We start from the raw sequence: 15,999 nt of genomic DNA, 5'->3' as shown, positions 1-15,999 counted from the left end.
ATACTCATAAGATTAACCCTACACTAAGTAAAGAGGTCAACATATAGTAAGAAGAAGAAAACACTGTTCCTCAACAGTAGGAGTAGTAGTTGTAAGCTGAAGTCTTTAGAATGAAATATAAAGAATTAGCTGCGACCAGCACCGCGGCTCACTTGGCTAATCCTCCGCTTGCGGCGCCAGCACCCCGGGGTTCTAGTCCCGGTTGGGGCACCCATAGTAGCAATTTGGGGGGTGAACCAATGGAAGGAAGGCCTTTCTCTCTCTCTCTCTCTCTCTCTCTCTCTCTCTCTCTCTCTCTCTCACTGTCTAACTCTGCCTGTCAAAAAAAAAAAAAAAAAAGGAAAAGAATTAGTTGCCAAAAGCAATAATCACAGCTCTTCTATAAACATTAAAGCAGCCTTGTCAAAAAAGAAACAATGAAACCTAGAGGGTAGGATGTAAGCAAGAGGGTCAGAGGAACACAGCCAGAGAGAATCTGAAATAGTTTACTTAATTTGAACTCTTCTCAGAGAGTGGTCCTGAAGACCTAAGTTGCAATATTGTGAATACAGAAAGTCAATTCACTACAGGCAAGGAAAGCTGCAAGAAACCAGTGTCAGATTCTTAAAATGACAATGTCTAGTGCTATGGCCATTTAACTTCAGGAAAATGAGACTTAGGCACAGATGGGTTTTGACGCTTTGAGGAAACACACTCTGAAATGTAAATAATGATGAGAAGAATTACATAGTTTGATGCAAGTAACAAAAAATGCATCACAGTTTTTCAAATTGAGCTTTTTCTTGCTATAATTATGCCTTATAGAGAGGGTTACAAAAAATTCTGAAACATATCTTCCCTAATAAGCTTTACCATTACAAACATTGAAGCATATTTATTGATGTATGTAATACATGCTTCTGTGAAAAGAATTATTCAAAATTACACAAATAGGGATTATCAGTTTTTAAAAATTGCTAAATAATTTTAAAATTTGACATTAAAATTGTCATGCAATGGACAAGAATGTTATTTATGTATAAATGAGGAAGCATCACATGTATTTCATTTGTGCATTGTCAACACCCAGCAACACACATATCTCTAGCAGTTTTCTATCTTGACTGCATTAAAGTGACAGGGTCAGAGTGTGTTATTTTACTTTCCCTGGGAAAACACTGAGGAGAGAGAAGGGGAATCTGGAACTCAGAAGCATAGATATACACTGAAGTCACTCTGCTTCTAGCCAAGTAGAGAGGGAATGCTATGGCGTGAAAAACATCTAGTTCCTGAACTCTTGTAGGTGTTTAGTCCCCCAGAATCACATTAGTGGTGCTAAGGGGAAATTTGATCCAGTTATGGGGTTTAGGAGGTGGATATACTTGGCTGCTCTTAAGCCATTGGAGTTTTGCCCTTGGAGGGCAGTTCTCATGTGAGGGTTGGCTATAACTGAATAGAGCTCTCTCTCCACATTTGGGTAACAATCTGATGGCTCATCCAAAGCCATTCCATTACTACCATCTTCTAGCCTCACCACACACCAAAGTAATCGGGCCTGCTTCATTTTGAACTGTGAACCTCCACAACCATGAGCCAAACAAGCTTTCTTCATTCATAATTGGTTTCTCTAAGATATTTGCTTCAGTGACAGAGAGCTAATACAGGAACTTTTTTTTTTCTTTTTACAGGCAGAGTGGACAGGTGGACAGTGAGAGAGAGAGACAGAGAGGAAGGTCTTCCTTTTGCTGTTGGTTCACCCTCCAATGGCCACCGCGGCTGGCACGCTGCGGCCGGCGCACTGCGCTGATCCGATGGCAGGAGCCAGGTGTTTATCCTAGTCTCCCATGGGGTGTAGGGCCCAAGGACCTGGGCCATCCTCCACTGCACTCCCTGGCCACAGCAGAGAGCTGGCCTGGAAGAGGGGCAACTGGGACAGAATGCTGCGCCCCGACCGGGACTAGAACCTGGTGTGCCGGTGCCGCTAGGCGGAGGATTAGCCTATTGAGCCACGGCGCCGGCCTCGGAACTTCTTAAAAGCTAAAAAACTGGAATAAGTTTCTCAACCACAGATTCCTATTTGATCTGCCTCCAACAGAAGAGCAAATAAAATACCTCCTAAACTATTTTTTCTGTTTATATTTATTCTATTTTTAAGAAAATATTTTATTATTAAACCTTTTAAAGGACAAAGAAGAATAGGACTCAGAAAGACAGATCCAGCGGTGGGACCTACCAATGACAGGGACTCTGAGATCCTAGAGATGAGACCAACTAGGCTCCATCTTAAAACTTAACTTTGCCCCTGATCAGAATCCTCCATCCCAGAGTCTCTTGCCTGCATGTTCAGACTTTCAAGACAGGATGTGATACTCAACCTGGAGGGGCCCAGATGTGCCTACTTTTAACTAGCCTATTCACAAAATTCTACTAAACAAAATAAAAAAAGTTTCCATCACAACCCTAATAATGGGTCCCCCTGCCCACTAGCAATAGTTATCACTGTGGAACAAATTATCTTCAGCCCTATCCACCTACAAAATCCAACCCATAAATACCCCAGGACTGTGAGTTCCCCTCAGGTTAGTCTCTTTCCACTAGCCGCTCCTTGCTGCTGTCTCTTTCCACTAGCCCCTCCCTCCAAACTGTCTGCCTGATAAAACTTGCCTCCTCTTTTCACCGCTGAGTCCTATATTGTCAATCTTCTTCAACTCACAGACGTGAAGCTGAGTTTTATCCTCAACATTCCCTCAACACCAAGACTCTGAAAATGTGTTCAAGGCTTTTAGGAAATCCCAATATCAAGAACCAGAGCATGGGGGCTTGCATTGAAGCATAATGGGTTAAGCCACAACCTGCAATGAATTGCTCCACTTCCAATCCAGCTCCCTGATAACCCACCTGGGAAAGCAGTAGAAATGACTCGAGTGCTTGGACCCATGCAGGACACCCATACGAAGCTCCTGGCTCTTGGCTTCATCCTGGTGCAGTCCCACCCATTGTGGACATTTGGTGAATGAACCAGTGGATGGACGATATCTCCTCAACTCTTCCTCTCTCTGTAATACAAACTTTAAAATACAAATAAATCTTTAAAAAAAAAGAGCCAAAGTGTGGTCTGAAGAGGCAGGGAGTGGCAATATCCTTTGCTGGAACATACCCTGGGCTGAGCTTCTAAAATGTGAGGCTCAGCAAAGCAGCTTTTCTTGCAGTATCTAAGGATGGTAGCACTAACTACAGATCTTATTAGATTCAAGTGATTTTATTCAAACCATTTTTTTCTGATGAAATTCAACTAAAATACAAAAAATTAGATAATTAGAACAAATGTCATTGTTATACTTTGCTGCATATTTAACAAATATTTCTAAAACCATTATTTTAGTGAAAAAATACTTATGAGAACATTCTGCAATTTACTTGCAAGTTCTTCAGAATGTTACATTGGTTCACTATATGAACAATCACATGCTAATAAATTTGATGAGTATTAAGTCACTAAATATTTTTAAGTCTTCAAAAGATATACACTCTCCTTCAGAGTCTGGGAGATAAAATATATGATATTCTAAGGAAACACCATATCAGTAAGGTCTTAGAAGCCCAGTGATCCGGGACATATCCAAATATCTACAGCAAAGTAAACAATAAATTATTACATATGTTATATCTAACATCTTGGTAGATATGGAACAAGTGATCATCAGATACCAAGAGAACATGCAGCCAGAACAATTCCTTAAGAGCTGGGTTCTGCCAAACCTATAGATTCTTAATATAAGACTCACAACAATTCATCAAGATAGAGATTACAAACATGGGTTTAGATTACAAGATGCAGACAAAACTAAGCAGCTTGAGATGAACAGGTGGCTCAAAACCCTTTCTTCTTTTTTAAAAAATTTTATTTAAGGTATACAAACTTCATGTATTTCATATATACAAATTTAGGAATATAGTGATTCTTCCTACCCCACCCTCCTTCCCACCCACACTCCCACCATTATTCTTCCTCCCTCTTCTATTACCATTCTTATTTTTTACAAAGATCTACTTCAGTTAACTTTATATTCATAAGATTAGCCCTACACTAAGAGTTCAACAAATCGTATAGAAAAATTGTTCCTCAACAATAGAAACAATGACTGTTCAAATCATCACATCTGAAAGTGTCAGTTTCACTCCTATAGATTATCTTTTAGATACTCTGTTACCACAGATCAGGAGAACACCAAGAGAAATCAGCATATGAAAGAGTGGTCTGTACTCTCATGTTTATTGCAGCTCAATTCATGATAGCTAAGTTATGGAATCAACTCAGATGTCCATCAACTGAAGACTGGATAAAGAAATCACGGTGTATATACACTATGGAATATTGCCTGGTGTTAAAAAAATGAAATCTTATCTGTTAAAATAAAATAGATACTGGAAACCATTATAACTAGTGAAATAAGCCAGTCCCGAAAAGACAAACCCCTTTCTTCCACAATCGTCTTTTGCATCAGTGCCTCTTTCTCAACTCACACTTTTGGTCATATTGGAATGGGGATCTTATAACCAAATGATGATGACCAGAAAGTATGATGCTCATTAAGGAATGGATTATCTTGGCATGTAAGCACAAATTAAAGGCAGACTGCAGCTACATTTTGACCTCCTTTCCCCAAGTTGACAATAGAAAAGAAATCCTCCTGATGGCAGGATTTTAACCAACTCAAATAGTTATCCACTTGAAGAAGGAAAGGGAGCCTGCAGGAGAGATATATACTGGCTGAATTGTAATGTTAGTGGCTTGACTAGTTGGACATAAACCTGATATGAGAAACATAAGAATATCAATGCAAGGAAATATGATGCATGATAATCTTCCTGAACAAGTGGACATGATGTGTGAAGCTCTTTTATCACCTACCAAAGTGCTTAAGCAGGACAGCAAGTTGAAAGCAGACATGGGAGCAGGTGGTGAAGTGACAATGATAGAAAGGATTAAGGTTAACCATTAAAGTTCAACCTGTGCTCAGGAAACACTTAAATAAACAAATTTCATACATGTCAGACACTGTTTCTTGGGTATGCTAGAACAATGCTTTCTTCCTCATTCTGTTTCCCTTCTTAACTCCCTTTCCCTGCCTCTTTCCCCCAATCCTAATCCATGAGCAAGGAATATATTTCCATGTTTTTGGTATCCTTAATAATTTCTTTTATCAATGTTTTATAATTTTCACTGAAGACATCTTTCACTTCTTCTCTGACATGTATTAAGATGATCATATGATTTTTGTTCTTCATTCTGTTGATGTGATTTATGACATGTATTGATTTTTGAATGTTGAACAATGCTTGCTTGCATTTCTGGGATTAAATTCCACTTGATTGTGATGTATGATCTTTTTGATGTAGTGTTGGATTCAGTCTACTAATCTTGTGAGAATTTTTGCATCTATGTTCATCAACAATATTGGTATGCAGATATATTTCTTTTTTTTAAATAAGTACTTACATTTAAAAAATAGATCTTAAATAAATGATCTAACAATGCATCTCAAAGACTTACTAAACAAGAAGAAACCAAACCCCAAATTAGCAGTAAACAAAAAATAATAAGAATCAGAGCAGAAATAAATAAAATTAAAACTAAGAAAATACAAAGATCAAGCAAGTGAAAACCTGCTTTTTGAGAAGATAAAAGAGAAAAAAGCCTGGCTAACAAAGAAAAAGCAGAAAAAAACAGAAATAAATAAAATTAGAGGTGAAAAAGGAGCTATAATATACACTACAGAAATCCAAAGAATCCATAATAGTTTCATAAGAAACTAATATGAACAAAGTACATGCTAACAAATTGGAAAAACCTCAAAGAATTAGATAAATTACTGGATACATGTAAACTACCAAGATTTTATCACAAAAATAGAAAACATGAACAGACCTGTTAAAGAAGTAATGAGATTTAAGCCATAGTTAAATGTTTACCATTAGGGGCTGCCATTGTGACATAGCAGGTTAAGTTGCTGCCTGCAATGCCAGCATCCCATATTGGTGCCTGTTCAAGTCCCAGCTGCTCCATTTCTGATTTACTTCCATTTTTATATACCCGAGAAAGCAACAGAAAATGGCACAAGCACTTCAGACCTTGCCACTCACATGGGATACCCAAATGAGATTCCTGGCTTCTCACTTCAGCCTGACCCAGTCCTGACTGTTGCAACCGTTTGAAGAGTGAACCCATGAATAGAAAATTTCTTCCTTCCTTCCTTCCTTTCTTCCTTCCTTCCTTCCTTCCTTCCTCTCTCTCTCTCTCTCTCTCTCTACCTTTCAATTCAAGTGAATAAAACCTTTTAAGTAGTCTTCCATCAAAGAAAGTTCAGGACCTGATAATTTTAACTAATGAAATGTAAAAAAACATTGAAAAATGAACTAACCCCAATGCTTTACAAACTGTTTCAAAATATTGAACAGGATGGAATTCTATCAAACTATTTTCATGAGGACAGCATCTCTCTAATAACAAAACCAAAGAAAGTCACCACATTACTATGAGGGCCAAATCTCCAACTTAGCATGGTGTTATTACGGTCACTGAGAGACACACAGAAGTCTTCATCCACATTTTCACATTACAGTTACAAACAGAACAGCAGTATAAAGAAAGAGAAGGACCTATCTAGTCAGTCAATGATTTGCTTTACTTTTGAATATCTAATGCATTCTTATAGTTCTAAATCCAGAAAATACAATTGAGTAAATGGTTTGAAAAAATCCTCTGCCATTTTGATTAGTCAGGTTTTCATTACTATAATGAAATAGTTGAAGCAGCTTAACTTACAAACAGAAAGCACTCATTCAGCTCATTGCTTTAAGATTCAAAGCCCACATGCAACAGCCCAGACCTTGGCTATAGTGAAGGGGTCCATAGTAAAAAAAAAAAAAAAGGATAGATCAATGAACCAGGAACCAGGACAGGAACCAGGAAGCAATAATTTTCCCATGAGAAACTTCTTGAAAGGGCACCCCCAAGGACCTAAGGACTTCCCACTATAATCTACTTCCTGCACACCATAATTGGATTAGATTTCCACCTTTTTAGTCCTGTTAATTTAGGACTTTGGGGTTTAAACATCTGCATGAGTTAGGAGAACAGTTAATACAAAAACCATCACACACAACATCTTTTCATTTTTCTGCCTCATTATGACTCTACACCCCTTCAATATATAATAACTTTTCTCAGTTTCCTATGAATCCATCTATGCTTATTCCTTTTGATTTACATTTAACTGACTTTATCATCAGGCACTCTTAAAAGTCTATTTATTTATTTTAAAATGATGGAGAAGGGGAGAGGGAGAGGAGAGAGGGAAAGAAGGAGAGAGAGAGAGAGAGAGGAGAATCAATGTCCATCACCTGTTTTACTCCCCACAAGGAAGCAATAGCCTGGTCCAGACAAGTCCAAGTCAGGAGCCAGAAACTCCATCTAGGTCTCTGACATGAGTGGCAGGAACCCAAGTACTTGAGCCATCATCTGCTGATTCCCATGGTGCAATGGTGCACATCAGCACTGATATGGGATGCAGGCTTCTCAGGAAGTGGCTTAACCTGCTGAGTCACAAAGTTTCCCCAGCTATTTTTCAATTGCTATTCACTTTTTAAAAAAAAAAAAGATTTATTTATTTGAAAGGCAGAATTACAGAGATGCAAATGCAAAGAGAGAAAGAGGGAGAGGTCTTCCATCAACTGGTTCATTACCCAGATGGCCACAACAGCTGGAGCTGTGTGAATCCAAAGCCGGGAGCCAGGAGCAGGGGACCAAGGACTTGGGCCATCTTCTACTGCTTTCCCAGGCCATAGCAGAGAGCTGGATCAGAAGTAGAGCATCTGGGACTCAAACCGGTGCCCATATAGGATGCCAGCACAGCAGATGGCGGCCTTACATGCTATACCACAGAGCCAGCCCGTTAGTCACTATTTCTATGATGATGACATTTCTATCATCTCATTAAGAATCTTCATTTTATTTTTTAATTTTTTGCTTTATTCTTTAAATTTTTAATTTTTAATTAGTTTTTAAGATTCAAAGTGTTTAATTGATACAATTCTAATATGATATTTCTCCTGCCTCCACCCTTCCCTCCATCCCCCTCTCTCTCAGAGTCTCTTTCATTCTTTCATTCTGTTTTTTTTGTAGTTTTTAATGAAATAAGAAGGACCCAGAAAGACAAATACTGTGTGTTGTCCTTTACATGTTGGGGCTAAAATTTACAAAAACAACAAAAAAACAAAGATGGAAATGTCCATGTGTATCTGTATTGCTGCAATTATAATTTTGTAATATTTTGTTTTATACTGTTGTCAAACCAGTGGTTAAGAAAGTTGTATTACCATAGTTGTAATGATCTGTGGTTACTTTAAAATTTACAGTATATGGGTGAAATGGTCATTTTCCAATCAATTATTCTTTATAGCTATATTGTCTATATTCCCACTAAATTAGTTTTTTTTTTTTTCACTTTTTATTTTTTAAAATTCTTATTTGGGTTTTTTTTTTTTGAATTTTTGACAGGCAGAGTGGACAGTGAGAGAGAGAGAGATAGAGAGAAAGGTCTTCCTTTGCCGTTGGTTCACCCTCCAATGGCCGCCGCGGTAGGCGCGCTGCGGCCGGCGCACCGCGCCGGTCCGATGGCAGGAGCCAGGTGCTTCTCCTGGTCTCCCATGGGGTGCAGGACCCAAGCACTTGGGCCATCCTCCACTGCACTCCCTGGCCACAGCAGAGAGCTGGCCTGGAAGAGGGGCAACCGGGATAGGATCGGTGCCCCGACCGGGACTAGAACCCGGTGTGCCGGCGCCGCAAGGCGGAGGATTAGCCAGCTTTTGTCCTGACTCTAGATGTACAATGTAATACTTTATCCTTTTTAGTATTTGTTGTTGTTGTAGTTGTTCTAGTACTAGTGGTTAAACTCTGTAAATAACACACAATTATTCTTAGGTGTTTAAATTTTAACTGAAAAGTGATCCCTGTTAAATATAAGAGTGGAAAAAGAGAGGGAGGAGATGCACAGTTTGGGACATGCACAATCAGTCTTGCCCCAAATGAAGGAGTTAGAAATGTGCCAGGGGATTCCAATACAATCCCATCAAGGTGGCATGTACCAATGCCACCTCGCTAGTCCAAGTGATCAATTTCAGTTCACAATCAATGGCTCTGATAGGTCTAAGAATCAAAGGGATCACACAAACAAGACAAGTGTCTGATAACACTAACTGATAGAATCAAAAAAGGAGAGAAAGATCCAACATGGGAAGTGGGATACACAGCAGACTCATAGAATGGCAGATGTCCTAAACAACACTCTGGCCTCAGAATCAGCCCTTAAGGCATTCGGATCTGGCTGAAGAGCCCATGAGAGTATTGTAGGCATGGAAAGTCAAGATACCATGGAAAAGAAAAAAAGAAGAAGACCTAAATGAAAGATCTCTGTTAGTGAGATCCCAGTGGAAAGAACGGGGCCATCAAAGAAGGAGGTACCTTTCTCTGAAGGGAGGAGAGAACTTCCACTTTGACTGTGACCCTATCAGAATAAGATCAAAGTCAGCGAAACCTAAAGGCTTCCATAGCCCTGGCAACTCATGACTGGAGCCTAGGGAGATTACTGATGCCATGAACAGGATTGTCAAATTGTTAAGTCAGCAACAGGAGTCACTGTGTACTTACACCCCATGTGGGATCTGTCCCTAATGTGTCATCTAAAGCCAAGTGATGCTATAACTAGTACTGAAACAGTATTGGTTTAGGTCTAATAGCTTTCTGATTATATCTGAGTGGGTTTGTGTTGGTTCATATATATTTATGGTTGCTATATCTTCTAGCTGAACACAACCATTCATAAAAATATGTCTTCTTTTTAATTTTTTTTTAATTTAAAGTCTATCTGTTTCCAGGATAGCATTGCCTGCTTACTTTTGGTTTCCATTTGCCTGGTGTATCTTTTTCCAACCCTTCATTTTCAGTCTGTGTCATAAGGTTTTATTCATGCAGCCAACCTGAGTCTTTTGGTAGATGAATTTAATCAATTTACATTCAAAGTTTATATTGATAGTAAGAGCTAAGATATCTCATTTTGTTTATTGTATAATGATTCTACCAAATCTGTTAGTGAATTTGGTGATGCCATGTGTTCTTATGATATTTACTTCTAAATCAGAAAGCTCTTCAGAATTTCTTGTAAGCTGGTCTAGAGGTGATGAATTCTCTCAGTTTTTGCTTATCTGAAAACTACTTTATTTCTCCTTCACTTTTTTTGTATCTTTTTAATAGAAAACTTATTTAATAAATATAAATTTCGAAGTACAACTTTTGAATTATAATAGTTCTTCCCCCATAACCACCTTCCCACTCACAAAACATCCCATGTCCTACTCCCTCTCCCAACCCATTCTTCATTAAGATTTATTTTTAATTATGTTTATATACAGAAAATTATCTCTATACTGAGTAAATATTTCAACAGTTTGCACCCACACAGACACACAAAGTATAAAGTACTGTTTGAAGACTATTTTTACTGTTAATTCTCATAGAACAACACATTAAGGACAGAGATCCTACATGGGAGTAAGTGCACAGTGACTCCCTTTGTTGATTTAACAATTGACACTCTTGGGGCCGGTGCTGTGGCACAGTGGGTTAACGGCCTGGCCTGAAGTGCCAGCATCCCATATGGGTGCTAGTTCTAGTCCCAGCTGCTCCTCTTCCTATCCAGCTCTCTGCTATGGCCTGGGAAAGCAGTAGAAGATGGCCCAAGTCCTTGGGCCCCTGAACCCACGTGGGAGACCTTGAAAAGACTCTGGCTTCTGGCTTCAGATCAGCACAGCTCTAGCCATTGGGGCCAACTGGGGAGTAAACCAGCAAATGAAAGACCTCTTTCTCCATCTCTACCTCTCTCTGAAACTCTGTCTTTCAAATAAAATAAAATAAATCTTTAAAAAAATTGACACTCTTATTTATGATGTCAGTAATCACTCAAGGCTCTTATCATGAGCTGCCAAGGCTATGAAAGCCTCTTGAGTTTACAAACTCCGACCTTATTTAGACAAGGCCATAATCAAAGTGGAAGTTCTCTCCTCCCTTCAGAGAAAGGTACCTCCTTCTTTGATAGCCCATTCTTTCCACTGAGATCTCACTCACAAAGATCTTTCATTTAGGTCATTTTTTGCCACAGTGTCTTGGTTTTCCATGTCTGGGATACTCTCATGGGCTTTTTAGTCAGATTTGAATGCCTTAAGGGCTGATTCTGAGGCCAGAGTGCTTTTTAGGGCATTTGTCATTCTATGAATCTGCTGTGTATCCTGCTTCCCATATTGGATCATTCTCTCCTTTTTTAATTCTATTATTATTAGCAGACTCTGGTCTTATTTATGTGATCCCTTTGACACTTAATCCTATCTTTATGATCAGTCATGAACTTAAGCTGATCACCTTAACTAGTAAGGTGACATTAAGAGAGTTTTGCTGGATATAATATTCTTTGTTTAAAGATATTATTTTTTAGTTGAGAGGAAGAGTACAGACAGAGAAAGGGAGAACCAGAAAGGTCTTACATCCACTAGTTCACTCCCTATGTGGCCTTAATGAATGGAGCTGGGCTGATCAGAACCCAGGTGCCAGGAGCTTCTTCCAGGTCTCCGATGCAAGTGCAGGTACCCAAGCCCTTGGACCACCCTCTACTGCTTTCCCAGGCCATAGCAGGAAGCTGGATCAGAAGAGGATCAGATAGAACTTGAACCAGCTTCCACATGGGATGCACAGTGGTTTTAACATGCTATGCCACAGAGCTGGCCCTGGATATAATATTGTTGGTGGGGAGTTTTCTCTTTTAAGACCTTGAATATATCATCCATCTCTCTTCTGATCTATAGGGTTTCTGCTGAGAAGTCTGGTGTTAATCTAATTTGTTTCCCTTTAAATGTAATCTGACACTTTTCTCTCATTCACTTTAGGATTTTCTCCTTGTCTTTAACTTTTGACAATTAAAGGCAATATGCCTAAAGAAAGAATTTTTTTGGTTGAGTCTGTTTAGGGTTCTTTGAGCTTCTCGTATCTGGACTTCCATGCTAAACCATAAACACTTTCACAATAAAATCTACTCCATAAAGAAGGATGAACCCATCTACCTGATGGGCAGGTATCCACACAGTAACACAGGAAACATGAAGAAGCAAGGTAGCATGACACCTCCAAAAGAACACGATACTTCTCTGGAATTAACCCCAGAACTGAAGGAAATATGTGAAATGACAGACATATAGTTCAAGATAATGATTGTAAGGAAACTAAGTGAGATACAACAGAATTCACATGCATTAAAGAAGTGAGGAGTACAATGAGTGGTATGAATGAAAATATTCTTAACATGACAGAACTCATTAAGAAGAATCAAATAGAAATTTTGGAAGTGAAATCTTCCATCAGTAAATTTAAAAATACAGTTGATAGCATTAACAGAAAAATAGACCAACTGGAGAAAAGAATTTCAGATCTTGAGATTAGAACTCTGAAATAACCAAGTCTGACAAAAATACATATAAGAAAATTTAAAAGAATGAAGAAAGTCTATGCAAAATATCGGATTCCATTAAATAAACAAATATTTATAGTGTAGGTATTCCTGAAGGAGAATAAAAAGAAAAAGGCATTGAGAACCTGCTAAATGAAATAACAGTTCAGAGTTTCCCAGGTCTTGAATGAGTTTTCATTTAGATCCACAAGTTAAAGTGCTTTTGACTTAAAGTAGCTAAAATTCTGTGAAATGAGAAGTAAACCAACACCTGTGCATGCAAATCACATATGTTTGAGAGAAAAGCTCAGGTTTTTATATTCATAGGTCACATCTACGTGAAGACATCAAGATTGTTGATTTTTCTAATATGTGCTAAATTATGTACTTAGCTCTGGAAACGTGCAAAACAGACTGAGAAAACACTATGCAAAAGAATAATTACAGCACAAACAGATGTAACACACTGAGTTAAAGATATAGTTTTATTCACTGGAGTCAATAGAAACAAATAAATAGTGGGAAAGAGAGGCAAAGGGTTAAGGCGACTGTCCAGACTGAGGGAGAACATAGAAAGACAGTGAGCTCAAGTCTAGGAGCAGTCAAGTGAGAGGGTGCCTATACAGTCTCTCTGGAGAGGCCTCAGGAAGGGAGGAAAATTGTGCTAGTTACTGATATCAATCTGGAACTGGCCAAGATCTTTAGGTATGAAGGTGAGTGTCACCATGCCTGGTAACATTATTGATTTACATTCTATTTCCTCCCCTCCTCCCTATCTCCCATCCCCCTACTCCAGCTAAAGGGCAATCCCCACATCCTCCCATCCCAATTTTGTGATGCAAAGCTGCTCGTTATGAAAATTCAATTAAGAGTTTTATTTTAAATGGCTTTTAGATAAGATTGTCCATAAATTTAAGCTGCTAAAATCAATCAAAGATACATTTTAATTTGTATGACCTGAATCTGTGTATCATATGTTTTAAACTTGTTGGTAGAAAGAAACTAAAAACATTTTATATGGTTGTGCTTAAGTTTACTGGTTAAACAAACTACACCATGTTAGATATTTAAGACGTGTTTTCAAATACATGATTCTTAAAATTTATAGAAGGCATTGGACCTTCCGGTAAATGTTTTATTAAGTTCTTATCTAAGGGTTGAAACGGTTTGCTAAGTATTCATGTGGCATTGCTATTGTCAGCAAGTGATCTAGGACTTGCTCCCTCATTTCTCTATTCTAAGCCCAACTTGTTCTTTCACTTCTCTATTCTCTTCAAGGTAGGGAACTAATTCTATTATGAAGGAATCTGTAGGATGCACAATTTAATCTTTAGACCTTATAAGAGATGGCTAACATTTTTCTGTAATAGCATAGCCAAAATAAGAACTTAACTAATAATCTCATAGCTAGATTCACATCGCCATCAGCGAAGTATACAGTAAGTAAAAAAAAAAAACCTCCCTTTCAGACCAAAGGGAAAGAAAGTTTTAAAGTGAGAATATAATTTTCCTCATGGGCATTGTCTACCTTAGAAAAACTACTACAGAACATGCCTGTGACTATAGACTTGTAGTTCAGGCCACCAAAGATTAAAGATGGGACACGGGCACTCCCTTGACTTGTATCGTCTGGTCTGCTTTAACACAAACCAGGAGGAAAAGAAAGCTAGGCATCAGAAGCAATGGGTGGCAGGCCTATTAATGGCTGATCTGTACAGTGATCTGCCCTCAAGGAGACCCAACAGGCCAGTCCACTGCAGTGGCTTTCAATGTGGTAAGCCTGGGCTTCAGCAGAAGTCAGCTTGTGAAGAGCCCTGGCAGCTCTGCCAAGAGTTGGATCACTGGAAATGGACCTGCCCTGGAATCGAAGGATGCCCAGGTCAGAGCCACAGATCTTATTGGCTCCAAGCTGAAAAGCCCTTCACTCAGCCCAACTTCCAAAGTGACCACTGCAGTTGAGGGGACAGCCAAGTAGGGTCAGCAACATTGCAGGCAGAACTGTAAATTTCTTGTTAGAGATGCCCCCTGCCTTTACCTGGCCAGCTCTCCTACCAGGCCAGCCAAGTAATGAAAGTCAACAGAGTGCCTTCCCCTAGGAGGTTCACACCTCCCTTAGGATATACCCCATGTGAAGAGATAGATAGGTCTGGGCCTCTTAACTTACAAGGCCTAAAGCCCAACAGATTATTATCAAGCCCCTTCTATCAGGTTCTATTTGCCTCTCAATCAGAAAAATTACTTGTAGCTTAGACAGCACCTTTCTTAGCTCCTCTAATAATGACTCTGTCCTTTGTTCTAGACCCTGACTAGCCCACTTGGGCCTCATTCCTTTGTAATCATAACCTCTACTCTACCACCAATGGCTCTACTCCCAACCTGTGTGTACTGATGGTCCTCTTCCCCACTTAATGCTGTATAATTGTTCAGACCTGGTTAAGGCCACTCTTAGGATCATTGGTTACTATCCTCAACCTGTCTTTTATGACCTTGTCTAAATATGAGCAGAGTCGGCAAACTTGGAAGGCTTCCATAGCCTTGGCAACTCATGACGACAGCCTAGGGTGGTTACTGGTGCCATAAACTAGAGTGTCAATTTGTTGGGTCAACAACAGGAGCCACTGTGCGCTTGCTCCTGATGTGGGATCTCTGTCCTTAATGTACTGTACATTTTGATTTAATGCTATAACTAGTACTCAAACAGTATGTTTCACTTTGTGTTTCTATGTGGGTGCAAACTGTTGAAGTATTTATACTAAATTGATCTTCTGTATATAAATAGAATTGAAAATGAATCTTGATGTGAATGGAAAGGGAGAGGGAGCGGGAGAGGGGAGGGTTGCGGGTTGGAGGGAAATTATGGGAAGGGGAAGCCATTGTAATCCATAAGCTGTATACTGGAAATTTATATTCATTAAATAAAAGTTAAAAAAAAAAGAAAGAAAATTCAATAAGTCTAATTCTTTGTGTGGATATATGTTTTCATTCCTCTTTGGAAATTACCTAGTAAGTATACATTTAACATCTTAAGAAACTGCCAAATTATTTTCCAAAATGATGATACAATCTTTTATTCCCATGAACAGTATATTAGTTACAGCTGCTCAGCATCCTCATTAATGCATGGTATTGCCAGACGTTTTAACTTAGCTAAATGTTGAGTATTAATTCTTCATCATTGTTTTATCATATTTCCCAAACAATGAATAGAGTTTCCAGTGATTAGTAGGCACCCAACAAATATCACACACACACACACACAAACACACCTTTCAAATAAAAATAAATAATTAAAGTTGCCTTCTCCAAATTTCTATTTAAAGTGCCTTAAAAATACTCCGGTTCTATCTTTTTTTAGTATATGTGCTGCCGAAGCGAGCACACTGGCTCTATCCTAATGATGAAAGTATGTGAACAAATTTATTCAAGGTAAAATAATGTAATTTATAACAGAATGGACTAATTTTAAGCA

The sequence above is a fragment of the Lepus europaeus genome, chromosome 8, assembly GCF_033115175.1.
Source record: "Lepus europaeus isolate LE1 chromosome 8, mLepTim1.pri, whole genome shotgun sequence".
Taxonomy (NCBI): Eukaryota; Metazoa; Chordata; class Mammalia; order Lagomorpha; family Leporidae; genus Lepus; species Lepus europaeus.
Note: the sequence above shows the minus strand (reverse complement) of the source record.